Source organism: Achroia grisella, unplaced genomic scaffold (assembly GCF_030625045.1).
Source record: "Achroia grisella isolate CSIRO2021 unplaced genomic scaffold, CSIRO_AGI_Agris_v1 utg126, whole genome shotgun sequence".
Classification (NCBI taxonomy): domain Eukaryota; kingdom Metazoa; phylum Arthropoda; class Insecta; order Lepidoptera; family Pyralidae; genus Achroia; species Achroia grisella.
The window spans coordinates 417,336-437,955 of record NW_026712609.1 but is presented as its reverse complement, the minus strand read 5'-3'; the positions used below and the strand labels follow the sequence as shown (position 1 = coordinate 437,955).

At 29.2% G+C, this 20,620-nt stretch overlaps 1 protein-coding gene across 3 annotated transcripts in view; it reads right to left on the bottom strand.

Annotated features, from left to right (window-relative positions):
- Window positions 1-20,620, bottom strand: part of LOC131854993 (cAMP-specific 3',5'-cyclic phosphodiesterase) — a 346,930-nt gene that overhangs the window by 104,978 nt on the left and 221,332 nt on the right. The gene's annotated exons all lie outside the window — the stretch shown is intronic.

Below are 20,620 nucleotides of genomic sequence, written 5' to 3'. Positions count from 1 at the left end.
ATTTTTTTAGTTTTCCAATAAATTGGCAATACACGGTTGATAAACATTTTCGCCAAACCCTAGAAAATATCATATGTCAAGAACAAACTGCGGAAGAATAATTCATTTTTATATACCTATATAAATTTATAGAAATGGAAATATTTTCTATTTATATGCATTATTGAAAAAATAATTGATTAAATGTTTCGTTTGCAAGTGCATAGGTAAGTGGTACTTAAGAAATTAATAGTTACAAAGTTTCGGCGTGTACTTTTAAGTTATAGTAACTTGCAATCTTTATATGGTTAACAATAAGGTACAACTACGATATTCTACTTTAACAGAGTTGGACTCTGATATCTCATTTTTACGCATTATTGGGAGTTTAGTTGTTTCTCTTCTTCACTTTATTAAGTTGTAACCGTCGTCTCAACTTCAGTGCGTTTTTCATGTTACAAAATCATAACTTTCTTTTTATTGATTAATTTAATGCAGTATACGTAGTAAACGTATACTGCATTAAATTAATCAATAAAAAGAAAGTTATGATTTTGTGAAGTTTTATTAAAAGAAATAGTTAAGCTTATATCCAGTTCCAAAATAAATAAATTAACAATATTATGTTTATATTCCTTGTAAGCATTTATGGCTCCAGTAATTTCTTTTAACGTTAATAAGTGTATATGCTTATTATTTATGTAGGCATGTGTGAGAAGCAATACATTAGGTAGTGGTGGTACCCGACCGCATAAGACGCGGGTGGTAATATTACGTTGCCTTACCACAGTTTTCCATTACGTAGCTTTGTTTAATAATATAACATTTCCAAATACATGTACCATTAAATATCATTTTATTATGGTATAAACAGATTTTAGGAAAAAATATCATACTATAGTTAAAAATATTATTTTAAAATTCTGTAACTATTATGTTGTACAGGTACATTACTAGTTACCTCTCTTAAGAATAATTATAGTAATTAAATATAATATACGTCGTCTCGATAATACTTCTATAAACATTATCTTGTTAAGCAGGCCAGGTCTCCTATGAGGTATTCCATCACTATTAAATACTAAGATATAATTTTAATAAACTCTTAAATATAAATAACTTTATAATTATATATGCTACATGCAAAGTATATTACATTTTTAATCAGTTGATAATTAAGGCTTTCAATTGAATAGTTTTGTCTTAGTTAATTTTGATCTACGCGCTAACGCACCAATGGTAATTATTTTAATTCAAAAGAACAGTTCATTTAGCTTCACAGGGCGAAAATAGGAGTGAGGACGTAAGGCACTCGAAGCTCACAGAACGACTCATTGAGCGCTTAAAGGCCAACTCTTACATGAAGGATACGACTTTAGGACACCACTAGGGGGTTCGAATCTTGGGTTCGGGCCAACGAAATTTCGATACGATCCCTGTTGGAATAGGGATCGATCAAAGGGCATTTAGATGTTCACAGGTTAGCTCATTATAGTCGATTTTGTATTGTAAAACAAAATTTATAAATTACATTATGATTAATATTATTTCAAGTTTATTATTTTTAATTTATTTCTTAAATATGGTTAACTTATTTAATAAGCATGCTAATTAAACAATCTGTGGCCTATGTCCAATGTTACAAATACACCAAAGTACTTATTACCCTTAGAACGTAACAAAATTTCCTCAAATGGGTTCCTTGTGACTGTGTCTTATGTTCTGCACGTCTGTATTAAAAATTTAGGTGGTGCTGTGTTTGTAACTTTTCAAAAAACAACTGTAGAAACCATCAAAAAAAAAATTTTATAAAGATATATACCTACATATACTGTGATGTAGTTCTATTAAAATTGCCATGTACAAATACCGAGGTAAGGGCATCATTCATCTGGAAATATGCGAACGAGGATCAAGTAAAATAAAGATATAATTTTAGCATAAATTAAACATATGAGTAAGTGTTTGCGTGTAAATAAATTTTGTCAACGAACATTTGATAAAGAGACCTTTGAGTTGGTTCATGTAAACATGTACGCAACGCACAAAACAAATTTTATTTCAAATTTCACACGGTTAACCTGAGCCGAAAACTCGTTTGACCTTTTCAGATCGATTACAGGTGTATCAAAATGTGACAGTCAAATGGAAAAGGGTTCGTTGGCTCAAATCATGCAGTGCTCCTACAGGGATATGTGGGTATAACATGCATAATGTTACTTCTATTTATAATGAAAATGCTGACCTTTGACTTAATTTCACTTAGCTGCTAATAGAACGTTTAATCCCATCTATTTTTGTCACCATTTAACTTTTTAATAAATTATTTTTATTTGATATTGAGATAGTTCTACAAATTTAAAATTCAAATGGAATATCAATTTTAGGCTAAAGTGACTAATTTTATAAGTCAAGTTTGTTATATATTTATATTATTAGATAAAACAATTAAAATTCATTTGTACAAAATAATATTCAGTAATTAGTTAATGTTAAGAATATTTTTATATAACATATTATACTTTTGATTTTTAAGTAGATAACATTTATCTTTATTTCGTGACTGTTGGCATACAATATGCTATGCTAAACTAATTAGGAAATCTATCAAGTATAGTATATCTTAAAACATTATAGATTTATTACATTTTTATTGACGTAATAAATCTATAATGTTTCGGAGTTTGGAGTTGGATGAAATTTGTCTGAGATTTTAAAAACTAATAATAAATTGATATTTTAGATAATGATGGTGTACCGCATTCATCAATAACTGTTTGCCTTAAGGGTACACTGGTAGAGAATTCTACTGGCATTGTGTTCATCTTTTGTATATAAATATTCTTATTTTGTGTTTGTCTTAAATGAAGTTAGTATTTAATTGAATTAGTACTAATTGGTGGTTTGTATACACACACTTAAACTTAAAAATGTAAAGTAATAATAAAATTATTTAAAAGAGCAAAACGCAAGTTTCCTGCGGTAGATTAAAAAAATGTAATGACTATTCAAAAGTGCCTGAATGTAAGTTTATTTGAATAGATGATATTCTATTCTATTCTATATTCTTATTTGTTAGTTTCAATTGCAATTTTGATAGCTACGTCTGTACATTTTATTAATTATTTTTTAACTCCCCTTAATGGAAAATATATAAGGCAATTATTATTTTATTTTTATAACTGCACTGTATAAAATATGTAACTTCCGTGAAACGAAAATATTATCTCATTGGAAAAGCTTCTAGTTTTTGCCCACTCGAGCTTTAGGTTTGCGAGTTTTAAAATGTTTCATAAAAAACTGTATGGATAATTTTCAGAACGCTACGTATCTAAATATGGCTGCAACGTAACGCAACATAAAAATTTCAGGCTTGAAAACGCTTGAGGACATCCCCGAATCGTGTGACCGCCCCTCTGTAAAAAATTTGCGAGGTCGTGAGCCAAGGGTGGATTTAGCGCTTGTTAGCCGAAGGCATACTGTTCGTTTTGCTTACGCACGTACAAATACATATACAAGCTCCTGTCTTGAGTCACATAATAAGCCCAAGGGCAATGTGAAATGTGGAGGCAACGAAATTGGATAGATAAAATGATGGAACGAAAATTGTCGCACTACGAATGTTATGAAGTAGAAAATATTCATATTCTATTGATGACAAAATAGGAACTTCTTTTACATCCTATATAAAACAGGCACATTAAACAGAAGAATAAGGCATTGTGAAATATTACAGATATATAGCTTATTTTATTTGTGATATCTTTAAATAGATATAAGGACGAAAGTTGACTATTGCGTCCATGTGTGTCAATAGAATAAGAAAATGAAAATTTCTTGATGGACATTATTATATAATTCAATTTATGACTCCATGTTTCTTCAAAGTCATGTAATTTATTTATTTGAACAGTTATTATTACTGACGTAAGCCCATGTGTATCTAATAGTATTACACATTTTCGTTTGTAATATAGCACATAAGATACAATGCTGTTATTGTGAATTCACACAGACGACACACAAATAAATCCGTTCTTTCTGCTACCTGATTGAAATAAATATTTGTTATTATCCTTAATTAGTGGTATAACATTAAGATTAACCTTTAGGGGTACTTAATACCAAGCAGGCATTAAGTAATAACAGGTTTTTAAGACTTAATGCATGTACTTTAATTAGTAAAATATTGCGTTTAAAATACATTACAACATATGGGAATTATGATAAATATTTTCTATATACTTTTATTCTACATCTTATAAGCATTTTGGACATAATATTTGACTCATTTACTTTAATTAAATTAAAAAAAAAAACTTAATAAAGTTGATTGTGCATATCCCTTTTAATCGTCAACAGGAAAAAAAACCAAACAAAGAACCATCAACTATTTAAAGAATTCATTAGGCACTAGTCTAGTCTAGTCGCTATCCCTCGTGTTTTATGGTTAAAAAAATGCCATTTTGGAATTGCACCAGTTTTTCTAATTTAAACAAATAATAACTAATTAATTATTGAATAACAATTAATTCAAAGCTTAATTTCTGAACAAGTTTTGTAAGGAATTAAAGCTCTTATAATTCTTAATTATTTATCTATGATATCTTAATTATTTATCTATAATTTATTAATACAATTAAAAAAAAAACAATAGTATATTACATATATAATTTAATTAATTACTTTACTAAGGCCACATAGGTGTTAGTGTCACCTACGTATTAAGTGCCAATGTGTTAATGTATGAAAGCCTAATGTCTTCGGTTCATTGACCTGGTAAGGTCAATAGACCACTCATGATATACAGTTTTCTATCTAGATTAATACAAATAATGGTTATAAAATATCATTTTCTAATTTTTAAGTCGTGGTCCTAAAAGCATACAGTTAACATTTACCTTGAATAAGATTCAAATAAAAAAAGATTAAATATGTATAGAAAATTGACATATAATGCAGCACTTTGAAATAATAATACGGACCACAAAATATTTAGTTATATATAACGGAAATAATAAGAATTACACATAATATGTGTTCTCTAAATATATTACATAAATTGGTATTCTATATTAATTACGAAAACAAATGAATATGTACGTGTACTGTGTATTATGTCGTGTATGACTGGTTACATTTCTATCGGTATGGCATTATTTCATCATATTCATATAAGATATTAAACAAAGAATAAGATTAAATCTAAACACACATAGTATTAAGGTTACTTTTACTACATTTACGTTTTAACGATAATTAATTTATTGTGTATATAAAAATCTCTGTAAATTGAAACATTAACTATAAAATATTAAGCTTTATACGATGTATTGCATTGTTATTTGGGTATTAATATATATAACTATAGTATTAATAAGTATAATTATTTATATATAATAGTAAATTTAATAAAGTTCTATCTTTATCTATATATGTATCTAATTCAGACTTATAGATATATAAGTCATTATTATATGTTAGAAGTAACTGATAATCCAAAGCCAACTCATTTTTATGTATTTATACTGTAATTCAAATTTTAAACTACATCTGTATAATAGATACAGTGAGGTAGGTATTAAATTTATTTTTCAAGTAAACAATTAATTAGAATACACCAGAATGCAACTGCATGTACCTAATATACGTTCATTTGATGCATTGTTAGTTAGAGGTATATGATATTACATTGTCTATACTATAAATACGTTGCCTAATATACTCATAATACGAAGCATGCGATGTTAGCGCGCGTTCACTGTCCGTCCCACGTCACAATACCACGTGTAGTGGTCATGCCGGTGCCGTTATGTTCTACTATTATGCAGTTAACGATCTAAGGGTTGTTTTATAAGAGAATTAACATCGGAAGCTCGTGGTCGTGTTTAGAACATTTGGGTCGGGAGTCGCGCGTGACTGGTCGCGCGATCGCGAAACACTGGCGCGCCGCCCGGGGCGCGACGCGTGACGTCAGAGCGTGCCCCCGCCCCGCGCATGCGCCGCCTACGACCTACAGCATACTCAAAAACTCTCCACGAGGGCCCTCCACCTAGAGACCTCAACTCCGCTTTGGGACTTAATCGATTTTCGAGCTGCAGTTTCAGGGGATCGAGCAGGTATACTGAATAGTTGCTTAAAGAACTTTGAATTTTATTACTCACTTCAAATGGTTTGTTATCGTAATCATATTATATTATAATTAAAAATATTTATATTACATCATAGGTAGCTGCTAACGTTAATTATATAAGCAAATATAATTAACGTTAGCAGGTACTTAAGCAATTCCTTAATTAGTGGAATATGATGTACTTTAACTCCAATACCCAATAATAATTATCGTTTGTTATTTTTGTTACATTTTAATGACTAATTACTAGACCAAAATTAATAAAATTGCAGCTTATGGCTTGATGGGGTTTAACAAAAAGACATAAAAATACAACTCAATGTAGGTAGATGCAGGTATTGATTTGAATAATATAAAAAAATCTTGTAGAAAATTTGTACTAAACAATATTTGAATAAATTACTAATAATATAGTTGACAATTTGTAGCAACACAAAATATGTAGGTAACACTTTTATTAAATAGAGTCAATGTCTAATAAATCTATTTTAGCTTTATATGTTCTATGCATTTCTTTCATGCTACGTTCTACATTTGAATGAGACAAAATACTATAATAATTACAATGGATTTGTAGCAGGTTTATGAATAAGGAGATGAGTAAATACTACTATGGTATTCGCGTAGAGCAGCTGCGGTTGCCCGCTACGGATGTCTACGGCCTACGGTCGACTACGCACGTAGGCAATGTACCTACCTACTATCTTACTATGTAATTTCATAGTTTGTAATGTTTAATCTTTGTTTTCTTTGATTTCCATTTTTTAAATGAAATTGTTTAATTTAATGTATGTTTATCTACATAAAAAAATAACGAGTCTAATATAGATTATTAGGAACCAGACTTCGATCGGGTGGACTTTATGAGGCATCTCAAATTTTTGGAAAATAAAATGTAGTCTATGTTACTTGTTATAAATAATAAAGGAAAAAAGCGTGTCCAATGCCAAATTTAATCTATTTAATAGGCACTGACAGTTTTACATTTAAAAGTACCTATCTATTATATATTATATTTCTATAATACACATATCCTTACTAAATAATATTGTGTAGTACAAAGACATATTTGAGTTAGTTCATTAGAAAGGTTCCAATAATCGACAAGCCTCCTAGTTATATGGATATCTATCAATATGGTGGTTACATCTATATCTACATATATTTATCTCATAATAACAGACGGTCTTTGCGTGCTTGGGTAACAGGGTTGTCTCGCAAACTTCCAAACTAACCCAATTTATCTTTAAGAACTAAAATCTATCAAGCGTTACGTAATTTTAGATCAATATTAATTGTAATTTGGAAGACAATAGAACACTATCTTTAAGTTATTCTCGTATTTTATAGCTATAGTTGTTATTAAATTATTATATGTTATATAATAATAATAAAAGAAATATCGGAAAGGGTCTGTCTGTTTACGGTGAATTGTGTAAGGTCAAAAATTAAAGCGATAAATTGTTTTATTTTTTGCGCATCCAAATCTATTAGGAATCTACACAATATATTAGTTTGTTTGATAACTATATATTAAATTATTATTTCACATAGCAAAATGTACATTTACTGTGTTTTGAGTTCTCTATGATATTTTCTTAATTCCTACGCATTACATGCCCATACCAAGACAGACGATAACTCTTTAACTTCTCTGACACTGGAGTAATTTTTCTGGATTTCTTTAATCATTAATATGTTTTATATTTTAATATAAATTTATAAAAATTATTACATTCATGTTACTATATTTATAAAGCAACTCTCATATTATTAATTGATACATACTTATAAATTATTAGCCCAAAATACAAGATATAATAAAGGAAAGTAATCAGTATTTCTTTTAATTGAAATTGTGTAAGATAATAACTTGGGTTTCGTACCCAAAGGGCATTTTCTTCTTAATTTTCACTGGGAGAAAACCCATCCTCCGAGTAAGGTATAGAAACAATGTGCTGATTTTTTTCTTATAGTGAAAAATGAAAAGTATGTTTATTATTTCTATTAGATATTAATTTTATTCTAATAAAAAAATAAAATAAACATTAAAACTGTAGCATAGTACACGAGAACTAAGGAAAGGAAAACCTAAGGTAGTTTTAATTACACCATTTATGTTATTAAACTGTTATAAAATAAAAAAAGTTGTGAACCATTGATACATACAAATCAATATTCACATTTATTCCTTACAAATAAATAAAAATTGTATGTCTTAAAATGAAATCCCAATAATTTTTATTTAATGCACATCACACACCGCACTTTTTGATTTTCGGTTTTTCATTAATTTTTAATCATAATCTGTATCACGGGAATGATTATATGTGTACCTACTGCGAGTTGCATTCAATTCAATTATTGTTAATAAGATTAATGGAAAGTACCCACTATTTTAAAGGCCACATTATTTTTCTGTATAATCTTTATTGTTCGTAATTACAGCGATAACCACAAGGTGGGTTCTAATAATGTTTGAAGAGGTGCTATTATTTTGTACAAACTAGTTAGACTATTCAAGAGTTTTATGTATCGTATCAAATAACAAGAACGGGACGCCTATCAAATTGCTATAAAATAGATAGACCTTGCTAAAAGAATAAAAACTATTTATATATAATAACCTATTAGAAGATTTTTAGATTTGGAATATGTATAAACTATTACTAACATTTTAGAAAAGTTATTTCAAAATTACAGTTATTTTGTCACTTTTTTTTCAAATGATAGAGGACTAACGCAAAGGAATAGGACAACGCAGTTTTATAGCAAAAATACTAATAAATAGGTTTTTACGTACGCTTAATAAAGTTATCATCAGAGGTCAGTGTTAAATGTTAACAATATTTTCTTGGTATTTAAAATTAAAACCTAATATTACAGAAACTAAGTACTCCTTTTTCTTTTCTACTTTTCATTCGGCCTTATTTTTATAGACATCGAGTATCATAATTTATTTTTATCAATTTCTTTTATGTATTCTATTTTCTTCGAAAAATATCCATTTAATGATTGAGTTCAAGTTATAAAAGAAAATACATTGAAAGGTTATGTTTTTATAGAGACCATGTTTCCTCATCTCTTTATAATATTCTTATATTACATTAAGTAAATATAGGCTTTCTTAATTCTCTTTTTAATTGGCAGTAAAGAAAATATGAGTAGCTCATAACAATGTTAATTGTTCTTGAAATAAATGAATGAACTCTGTCCTACTGTGCAAGAAAATAGTAATATTTTAAATAATTTTATATTTTTAATTTGAAAAATAAGTATAATATATAATATCGCTTTTTTAAACATTTAATAATGATATTTTAAACAATATACATTTTATAACGAAATTCAATTTTTTGGCATCGATAGTTCTAGTCAAAACGGCGGTTGGCGGTCCATTCCACGAGTGTATCAGAATGGCATAGGGGGAAATGACGAGCTCTTGTAAGGCGGATGACATCTGCCTCTAACTACACTATATACTGAACACGACACTTTTGTCAAGAGCGTATTCAATAAGAAAAAATACTAGTTGTATATATACTGCATAGTGCTATTTGACTTAATAATGACGTTGATTTTGATGATAAGCTTCACTTTTAATAATTTACTTTTTTACCGTCCTATATATAAACTAGAATGTACATAAACTATTATAAAAAAATATGATGTCGCAACTAACATTTACTCCTTTATAAACGCCAACCCTATAAAATCTATTGATTTATCATCGCTATAACGAGATCCGCTACACTTAACATCCTGATGTTATATTGTCATATGACAGTTACAAACCTCATTACTGTTTAACAAAAATGTTATTATCTTAACGAGTTATCTGAACGAACCAGGTATCGACCTTTAGTATTGATACTTTTATCTGTACAGGTTTTACATAGTTCAGAATGCCATTTATCAGCAAAATGTAGAATAAAATGAGATCATTATGGTATCTTAAATTGAATAAAATAAAGTGTACTAGTTTTAAAATTTTGGCGTCTAGCCAAAGTACGTAGGTTTGAAGTTACAAAATCTACTAACAAAATCGAAAATTACAAATGTAATGTAGATTTCGTTGTCTGTACTTAGCCTCTTCTTTTTATATTGCTCTGTGTGTAACATAAAATGTATGACATTTATTAATAAATAAAATGTATTACATAATTTTATTCATTCACTATCTGTTATTTGCAAATATTTTGCTTTTGGACGTTAAAAATAAGCTATGCTCTTGTGATAGGTACTACCTATTTTCTGTTCTCTCGATTTAGACGAAGTCTGTGAAAAACTAACAAACAGACAGACAGATAGACACATATTCGAATTAATAATATCAGAATGAATTGCAGACCGTGAGGGTATATTTGTTGAAGCGGTGCCATTGCAGTGTTCGACTATTTGGAAATTTGTTTTGTATATTTTCTCACTGTGAATACAACCTAATAGTCTGTAGTAACGAAATTAATGAAAAGTATTATGTGTACATGAGAACTGTACTCTTTAAATTATCACGTGATCTACTATGTAAAAAAAAATCACTTTTCTGTCATTTAATTCAAACTTAAAAACAAAAACTAGTTCATTCATGTCTAAGTTAGGATGCTCATTGTCATACTAAATATACTGAACAATGAGTCATATTACTGAACAACAATGAACATGTTTATTGCAAAACAGTAATAGAAACAAATTTAGAACCTACACCCTTTACATTGAACTTACTCGACGTTTAATAAAAGCTCATATACCTATGGATGACGTTATGACGTTGATATTATAAAATTTATAGATACGATATAAGTACGTAAGTCTATTATATATTTTCAGATTTGTAAATTTTATTTAATTGTTTAAATTGAAATTTCAATTTAGACCGATTTTACGATTAGCATTATGAAAATTGATTCTGGTGAAATAAATTTACTGTGGGGGTTGCTCCCCGAATGGGGGTCGAGAGAAGAGGCGGGCAGGGCGTGAGGGCAGGTGAGCGCCTGACGTCACACGTGTGACGTCAAAGCTGGGGGCGGGGTTCCACGCCGCGGCCGACGACCGAGGCTTCGTCGACACAAAGCAACATCCTGATACCCTATTCAATGCTGTTACCGGTTGTGTTAAGGTTCAAAATATTAAACTACAATATTTTGCGAGTTTCGGTTTACGCCAGCATTATGTTTCATGCTGATAACTACTAACTTCTTTAAATTTTAATGGAACAAGCAGAATGTAGACGTAAGTTTTAGTGTAATTAATATTTTTAATTAATTGGTAGATGCATATGCCACTACTTCTTATAAAATAATAATTATCTACAAGTAAGTTCTAGTTTTGTTATAGGTAAGTCCAAAGTTAGAACCTACTATTTTGCTTAAAAAATTTGGCAAAAACATTTTATCTGCATTGTAGTAAACATAATCATTATGAGAAAATTGCTTCCTTTTTCCAAATCTATTAAAAATACCAGAGAATTACAAGTGTCAACTGAACGTTTAAATTAAAATGTTCAGATATCTGATGCTACTTTAAATATCATGAATCAGGCGATTGAGTTACAAAGTTCCGGATTAGCAAGTTTTATGACTAACTCTGTCATATTGGCAATCCAATTGTTATCCGCCATAATGCAATAATCGTTGAAATCAATATTGAAGATGAACGGGAAGAATTTTGTGCAAAGTTCTGTGCATTTCATATTTTGCTACTGCCAAGAAGATTGTTTCATAAACTGTATCCTAGCTTGAATTTTAGATATGATAGTAAAATGCTGGATATATGTAGATGCAGAACTTAGTAATGCTAAAAAATGGCATATGCGCATATGGGTCTAAGTCATGACTTTAGTTACATACGTATGTATGCCGTGTAGTTACCCAGATGCATAAAGATACAATTAAAAAGATCAAAAAACATACAACAAGGTAGTTTGATTTTTAAATAAAAAAAAGTAACGGATGATCAAACGGAAATGTGAACGAATTAGTTAAAAAATCTTTATAGGTACTAATTACTGTGAAGAGTAAAACCATACGAATCCAGGGCTGGCATCTGACTTTAGAATAATGCTTCTGTTTTAAAAGGTCACAATTAACATTTCTAATTAAGATGGTGAAGGACGAATACCATTTTGCAAACGATTGAAGAAAAGGTTGTATCTCAGGACATTATATAAGCAGAAAGTGTTAACTGTAGTTGTAGTGAGAAAGACAGTGTTATTGCATCTAAAAGGTTCAAAATGTTTAAAGGCTTATAGACGAGAGTATATTGCGATTTAAATGATCGTCTCTTTTATTTCCCTCGGTAGGTAAGTATTTAATTGGTATTTGACTAAATTGGATAATAATTCCAAATCAGCCTCAATTGCCGTTATCAAAGAATAGATCTATAGAATACAGAGACACTTACATCAATTAACATCAATTATGCTACATCCTATGCATTAAGTGAATGCCAATTAAGCAAAGTAATATACATATTAACACATTCAAAATGCATCAAAGAGACAAAAAGAAAGTCTTCAATTATATTTTGTCGTGAATATGGGCGATATTAATATCTATATCAATATTACAAATTCGAAAGTGTGTCTATCTGTCTGTCTATTATCTTTTCACGAACTCTGAAAGGATGTCATTGAATAAAACCTTAAAATATTAGACTAGTTACAGTACTGGCATGTTTAGAGATTGGTCGTGCTTCTATAACTTGTTGCAAACTAGAGACGTCCAAAGTACATATAAAAATCCGAATAATAGCATGAGTAACTGTGTTGGAAGTGCCTATTACCAAAAAATATATTTTGATATTAATAGGTAGTTAAAATCTGTAAATATAATTAGGTTGGGTTTATATTTTTTTTATTAAACAACATTTTGTTAATTTAAATAAAGAATGAAATTTAGCGCCATCTACCGACGCTTGTGAAAACTACATCTGCTTGAAGCTAAACAGTGTGGACGGTGAGAGTTGGCACTAAAGCATGTCGCAGTACATAGATACAGTTTGTTAGAGTTATTTTTATAGATGGCGCTTTTTCACATTTAAAATAATATTGAGCTGAAATGAACATGGTGATCCCATCACACTCTGAAATCGGAAAACAAGAATAATATTTGATTGCCAATAAAATATAATATGAAAATAAAAATCTATTAATACGTGAACGCTTCTTTATCTATTTTATTATCGGTTTGTAGTACATATAGGTACAATATACATATATTTAATTTTCATCCTTTTACGGAATTATTATTTTGTTGTCTGTGTGTTGAATGAAAATAATTTATTCATCTATATAAGAAATCCTTCGCTTATAAGTCAAACAAAATATTAATACGTTAACCATAAAATACCCAGCAGTAACTTTTTTGAATAAGTTTTACAACACGAAATTTTCGTAATCCCTGACCCATTTCAAGCTGGACTCTTTAACTCTGTCATCTAAATCGGAGGATGTTTACAAACAACGCCTTCTGATGTATTGAAGTGATTTTATCTTGAATGGAATGAATAAATATATCAATTCATCCGCCTTCGATAAATTCAAATATTTACATCGGATGTTAGTGCATCAGTATCGATTTCATAAGTACGTTTTTATTATATTTACGAACTTCAGTTTGTATGTCAGCAAGACTAAAAGCTGGAATTACCTGATTAGTGAGACATCTGATTAGTGAGACATCTGGTACTAGATTAACATTATGGTTTTAGCATCATTTTACTATTTATTTTTGACCAATATTTTAATTATTACCATTTTTTTATTAGATGTACGATGTAATACAAACAATTGCATTGCATATTAAAAATGGGTACCTTACCTTACATACCTAGTATTAGACAAACATTTTTGGAAACGACTATTAACAATTTAGTTTTTTAATATAGTTTTCATGTCAGTAGATTTCAAAGGTTATAAAAGCGAAGTTTCAATTAATTTCATCAGCTCTTAATTTGTTGGTAGGATTAAGTCGCCCGTCGCAGATGGTCTGTACATAAAGTAAGTCGGATTAATTTCTTAATGGCCCGTCAACCAATTTCCTTGTATATTTGACAGTTCAATTTAACAAACTAACGATTAGTGTATAGATTAGTAATTTTTTTTATAATACAATGATATTTTTAATGTATAGGCAAACGAGCTTGCGGCAAACATGATGTCAAGTGATTATCGCCTCCCGTGAGCACTCGCTACACCAGTTGCAGGTGAGCTGTCGGTTTAAAATATATTTGCGTGAAAAATATTTTTATTATTAGTATAGTGACAGAAAGAATTCATAAATTATCCAATGAATAATTCAAGGTTTTATCGCATAAAGTAAAGTAAATTTTGTGAAGTGATGAAATTAGTCGTAGATACGAATATAATATTAATGTTTGAATCAAACCTCAAAAACAAGTATCATATAAGTTCCGGAGTGATTAAAGTTATCTTTATTACTGGGGCAGAAATAACCTATTGTACATCAACGGACAATATGGTAGGTATTATTGCTATTATATCATTAATTCAGCTAAATCAGTTTAACTATGTTCACAGATGAAATATGAATAAGATTTAATAATATTTTATTATAAAGTCACTCTCCTTGTTTGTAATCGATGACGTTATCACTTGAACATACATAATATCTATTTAAAACACAATAGCAAACAACATTTTTGCTACAATAAATGGTAAAAACCTTTGAAATTATAATATATTTACTGCATTTAATTAAATCTCTTGCGTTTGACATCCGACACCGAGACAGAGATTAATCTTAATTATTATAAATTAATAAATATATATTCAACAGATTACTAGTAACCAAATATGTTACAAAGCAGTTTTGTGTATCAAACATCAAACCTCTTAATCTACATTCAAATTTATGACATTTATTCTAATTGATAATTACAAAGTAATTTTTATATAGGTATATGATATACAGCCCAGTAAGAAAATATATATCAAATAAAATATTAAAAGTAATAAGAGAAAACTAGTTTAGGTACTTTAAGTAAACAATTCTCTCTAGTTTTTATGATGTAAATAATCTGAAATAGCTGTTTATGGCCCGCAGTTTACAGTTATTGAGATTTTATCAGTGAAAATGCTCACATTTATTTGCCTCGGCCACTTTCAACTATACCTATATAAAAGTTCTGGAATTGCTACTCCATTACATATATCTACATATTTACTTTAATCTCTCTTTTTCATTATTTAATTAATAATTGTATGAAAACAGTACTGTGTTTTGTACCTAGTACATATGTGGAATGGTAAAAGTATGTTTTTGTATTAAAAATGTGCACCAAGTGAAAAATATTCAACATAATTGTTGCTTGGTAAATCATTTTGAATTCAAATTTATTCCTTAACAAAACTTTATAGCCGTAGTAGTTTGGTACCTAATTTAGTAATTTCTATAATATCTCATAATAATAAACTTTCAATATTTGTCATTTTGGAATACTTTTGATTTCCAGTTTGTAGTAGAATAATAACATAATGTAATGTATATTTATATTTTTTAACTATCAATTACACAAAGAAGATTTAATTACAAGTGCTCTCCAGTTAGTTACTTTGTATCACACATAAGGGAATATTATACATGGTTTACATTTACTTTGCATGCAGATTATAGTTATAGTTTTATAAGTAGGTATCCATTTTACTTATATTTAGTCAGGTCTAATTTGACCACCATAATTATAATCATTAAATAATTGTCTGTTCTATGTGAAGAAATCAAGATGAAATATATTTATGAGCTCATAAAGATAAACACAATAAATTATAACGTGTGCATTATCTCTTTATGCAGAATATATTCGCTTTTAATGAAAGGATTACACGCAATTCATCTACAATAGCTGCTGTTTCTAAAGGATTATCATATCAAAATGATATGGTAGATATGAATTATATAAATAAGCAGCAATGCACCACAAATCCACCAGTCATTCTATTTAAAGGAAATTGTGGCTTCTTTTCCCAGTTATTGCGTTGTTTTCGTTTAGTGTTAATTCTGACATTTTATTATTTTTGCTCAGCTCCAAACGGTCATGGCGCGATGTTTAATAGCCTATGTACCCATTTTAAATAACTGGACTTAAATAATTAATGGTGATTTATTTACCTTTTATCTTGGAAAATAGTTGGTGGTAACTAATGTTTTAATTTAACTGCCTACCTGACAGTTTTTTCAATAGTAGATAATCTTCTTTCACTTGCAACTTACCTGGAATAAGAAATAAATATATTAAAATATAACACAACATTGTGTATATACTTAACATATAATACAAATAAATTAGGTACTACTAACATTACACTACTAGATATATAATAAATATATACCTATATTTAACGATCAAAGGTAAGAAATATAGGGTTTTTGGAAATTAAATGGGACTATAACTAAAAGCGTTAATAATTTTTCGAGGCAGGCATCTGATTGAATAAACGGAAACTCATAGCTTTCAAGGACAGATGTTGCTCCAACTTTTGCTAATAAATTTAATTTGATACGACAGTTTTACTGTCTGGACCCGAGAATGATTGAATTCAAGCAATATTTATTAATAATTGCACGTTTATTATGGTTAAACCATCTAACGTATCTTTATATTAAATCTAAAACTTACCTCTCCATACTTTATTAATAGTAGGACTATTTCTATGAATTCTAAAGTTTGTGAGTATGGATGGATGATTCTAACTTTTTCATGCAAAATTACAGGATGGATTTTATTGAAGTTTTGTAAACAGATATAATATTCTAGATTAGAAAATAGAAAACTGTTTCTTTGAATTCACGGGAGCAACGTTTTGTTTTTGGTTGCTTAGTTTATAACAATAAAGAATTATTACGAAAAAACGTAACTAAGAATTTATATTTTACAACACTAGCGATCTTGGCTTCACACATTGAGTTGTGTAGGTTGTATAAGTATACGCATATTAGATATAAAGGTTTATATTCTCCGGGATATATTTTTAAAATGACAATGAAAAACCCTATAAAAATTCGTTACATGATTTTGGTTTACCTAAGTTTAAGCAAAACTGCATCTTCACTTACTAAAGTAAGTGTTGTAGTGTAAAAACTGTTGGATTTATAGCAGTTAGTTTTTACATTTAATCTGCTGATGTTAGTTCACACTCTGTAAGAGAATTTAAAACATAAAATACTTTTATACACAATGAAAGCTCACTGTTAGTAGTTTTTGCTCCTTTTAATAAGGTTTAAGGAGTCCAAGTTGAGATTTACTTTGTAACAGAAAATGAGCAGTGCTTGTAAGTACAACATAGACATTAAACGAAGAAACGAATAACTTTTTTAAGTATTTTATTGGCTATATTAAAAGTGGGACCTAAAGAAAATGTTAAAAGAATTATGAATAATGTAATGTATCTATTAATACTTAAAGTATAATCTGAGAAAATTTCGTACAGCATGTTCTAGTCTTTTTAATACGCAAAACGTAGACAATATTACTAGTACTTAGGTAACGTACGTATTAAACATAGAAAATAAATTAATACAAATTCATAAATACAAATATTTTATACTGTGCTCGAATGGAACATGATCGACAGAAAGTGTGGCCATGTAAAGTTGCTACACCAAAGAAGTACACGTACACATACATACATATCTCTTTTATGTAGCGACATGCTTAATTAACAATCGTAAACTGAAATATATAATAAATTCGTGAAGAAGTTCGGATGTTCCGAACAAATAACTCTTTCCCGTTTTTAATTATGAAGACTCCTGCTACCTAGATCTCCACGAAGAGCAGTTAAAGAAACTCGAAAGTATGTACAAATATATTTGGATATCGAAAATACGATTGTTTAAATAATTTCTTTATCAGCCTCAATCTTATACCTACAATATATGATATATATAATCTACTCAGCTGTGATTAGCATGTGTCTCTGTGTAGGTTCTTTTCTATAAGCAGTTCTTTGTAAGCTGTGTTTAAGTTACAGGTTGATATAGTTAAATTATAGGATATAGAGGTATAACAACTCAGTCTTCAGCATCGCATGGGAAGTACGGTTAGTGGAGGAGGTGGTTGCTTATCACCATAAACTGAAGCATCAGCTTATTTAACATTGCAGTTATATACAGAAAAATATGTTTTAGGTAGTTATTTGTACATTTCTTATTTGTAAATATTTATTTTCTGGACAATACGAGCGATAAAGACGTAAATGTATGTAATCTAAGTTTGAAGACGCAAGACTTGGATTAAAGTGCTTCAGGAAGCCATTGCTTATATTATAAAAGTGCCGTAAGCTGACGTCAAATTAGTATAATAAGTAACAGTCAAAAACTTGTAGAAAGTCTATTTGTTTCATATGAATTGGCATAGTTACTACAAGTAATTAGTGCAAATTATGAAATGCATTTAAAAATCGATATGCATAATAAGTAATTGCTACCTACACATTTAATGCCCTACATGCAAGCCATGTTAATAATGTCAGGTTTGTTACACAATATTTTATATTCGATATTAAAACGTAACAAAATAACAGACTCAGTTTTAACATAAACATTAAGCATCCTATTGCCGGAGTAGCCTACTAGTAAGAGTACCAAATGCACACTGAAAACTATCAGAAGTTCAGAACATATTCGTAATACATCTAAAATAATAAAAAATAAATTTATTATATGTGAGAGTTGTTTTTTAAAACAGATAACTAAGATCCTGAACCAAATCATGGGCCTCTTGAAATAATTTACTAGATGCTCCGCGATGGTTTAACCCGGCCCTGACATACCTAGATCGTTCGTTTATTATTACTATATGCTGTTTACAGATGATTTGTACATGACACTCTCTGCTTCTTTCAAATTTTGTTAACAGTGGAAAATGTGGGTCAACTTATCATATATCTTTATACATATAATAAAATAAAGTGCCGCGTATATCTGTAATGATCTCGAAATCTACTGGACGGATTTTCATGCGTTTTTCATTAATAAATAGGGTTACTCCAGACTAAGATTTAGGTGTACACTTATTTAAGGTGTTTATAAATTAATCGAAATTACTGCTCCACTCAGAAAGCTGGGGCGGATCGCTAATATATAATAATTCAGTATCAGTATTCAGTATTAGATATACAGCCATATGAATTATAATTTTTTTACGATATTAATGATTACAAAATACCTAATGTAGAAAGCAAAGAATTTGACATGGTGGAAGGCATTGTAAAAGGCTTATACCCCGTAGTAAATAGACATAGCAAATCATGGTGACCATATACTAACTCTACTGTTAGTCCTGGTGAATTTGCTTAATGTTAGATTTTATACACATACACGCATCCATGCATCTACCGTTACGGTTATTACGTTATCAGTTAGTCCTACAACATTTTTTATTAAGTGGTTTTATGGTGCTCTATAAATAAGCAATACCAATTAACAGTTATTTATTATCAATATAGGTGCAATTATACCAATTATTGCATGTCTTTCTTTAAATTACAACATTGCCAGTACATAGGATACTGAACAACTTTTGTCAAGGAAGGTTAAATGTAAGATAATAAAATTGTGCGTCACAAATTTTTCATACTTCACTAATCACGAGGCGGTGCGGTGAATTATGAAAGGTTAAAATACTGTTTTCATATTTCCAACCAGAGTCCCTGGGGAAAGTTGTCCAATGGAAGTCATGAAACTTCCTACTATCGATTTTGTATTGTATTATCCTTGTAATCTTATTATGAATTGTCATGCTTATGTGGTCGGTATCGATTATGTGGACACCATAATAAAATTGAAGAGGTCAAAAAGTTAGTTAATTGATTTTAGCCTATATTAGGTTTAGACTTGACGGTTTAGCACACCGTTTAACTTTCGAAGCTCGCGGTTTCGATCCCTCGCATGGTAAATAATTGAATTAATGAGTATGAGTGTTTGTATTGACATATAAAAAAAAACGTATTTAGGCATTTCTATCAGTTGTTTAGTAATCATGGCATATTTTCTGCATAGTTTAGGATCATAATAATGCTCTAAAACTAATGATCAAGTAAACCAATAACGCGAGATCCCAATTATTAGGGAGGAAATTAGTAGACTGTGTGAGATGTACAAGCTTAAATTTGAATATCACGCCAACAAATAAGCTCTGAAGCTTTTAGATACGAGTGTGAGTACTCTTTATGTACTATAAAAGGGGTTTACGTGGATGGATGACATACCCAAAAACATTAAATTAAATATTTCTCATTAAAGCCATTAGGTTGATTGCAGGTAAGAAGAAAGAAAATAAAAAGCTTGGCATTGGATGGCGCTGTGCAAAATGTACAGCATTATTATTATTATAGGTTTAGGCAGTCAAAATACAATTATTTTATAAATATATATTCATAAGTCTCTTTGCAATATCATCATTATAATCTATTATATATAAACTTATATAATTACGTAGGTGATTTCTATTATTTCAATAGATTATTAATAAATATAATATACAATAATG